This window comes from Eutrema salsugineum, unplaced genomic scaffold, assembly GCF_000478725.1.
Source record: "Eutrema salsugineum unplaced genomic scaffold, Eutsalg1_0 scaffold_21, whole genome shotgun sequence".
NCBI classification, from domain to species: Eukaryota; Viridiplantae; Streptophyta; class Magnoliopsida; order Brassicales; family Brassicaceae; genus Eutrema; species Eutrema salsugineum.
The window spans coordinates 233,739-234,725 of NW_006256821.1; the positions used below are offsets into that span (position 1 = coordinate 233,739).

The 987-nt window shown below is 43.1% G+C and overlaps 1 non-coding gene across 1 annotated transcript; it reads left to right on the forward strand.

The window, feature by feature from the left end:
• Positions 1–668: 668 nt before the first annotated feature.
• Positions 669–775, forward strand: LOC112086264. Its single transcript, XR_002899386.1, has one exon. It is a non-coding gene; the product is annotated as a small nucleolar RNA R71 (small nucleolar RNA).
• The last annotated feature ends 212 nt before the right edge of the window (positions 776–987 follow it).

Genomic DNA, 987 nt, shown 5'->3' on the forward strand with positions numbered 1-987 from the left:
GAAACTGATGTTGGACAGGCGCTTGCTGTTGGAACTGAGGTGGACCAAACCCTGGTGGTGCCTTTTGCTGCTGTGTACTGAAACTAGGACCTTGAAATGGTTGCTGTTGCTGACCAAAACCTTGATTCTGACCAAACTGATTTTTTGGTTGAAAAGATCCTTGAAAATTGTTCTTGGGAACAAAGTTCTGTGGAGCTTGAGAATTGGGATACACCTGGTCTTGTGGGTTAGCTACATTGGTGTTCCTGTAAGAGAGGTTTGGATTGGCATTACCATACTGATATCTCTGGAACCTCTGATTCCCAATGTAGTTAAGCTCCTCTTGGGTAAGACCCTCTTCACTAATGTTTTCAAAGATTTGAGATGGTTCCTCATACTCTCCAACAAAATGCATTGGCTTGTGAGTTACCAACTTCAACTTGTCTAATTCACTTCTCAACTCCTTAACTTCTCTGGTGAGCCTCTGTTCTGAGCTTGAACCTTCAGACCTATTTGATCTGTCATAGTCTTCACCATAAGTATCATTGCTCAATGCTAAGTTCTCCACTAGCTCTAAAGCAGCATGTATCTCTTTACCCAGAAAGTTCCCATTGGAAGCAGTATCCAGCTGGTTTCTTATCTTGGGAAGAGCTCCTCTATAAAGTGTGCTGAGAAGGGAAGCCTCACTAAACCCATGGTGTGGGCATTGGTTTGTGTAGCTCCTGAATCTCTCATATGCTTCACCAAAACTTTCATTGCTGTGCTGAGTGAAGCTAGAGATTTGATTCCTCAGTTTTGCAGTTCTTGAGGTGGAGAAGAACTTAGATAAGAAGGCTTGCTTGCATTGCTCCCAGGTTTGAATGGAGCCTCTTGGAAGATTCTTCTTCCATTGATGAGCTTTGTCACCAAGACTGAATGGGAATAGTCTTAGCTTAAAGCTGTCCTCTGAAACTCCATTAATCTTGGTCAGATCACACACCTTATCAAACTGGTGCAAGTGTTCCAAGG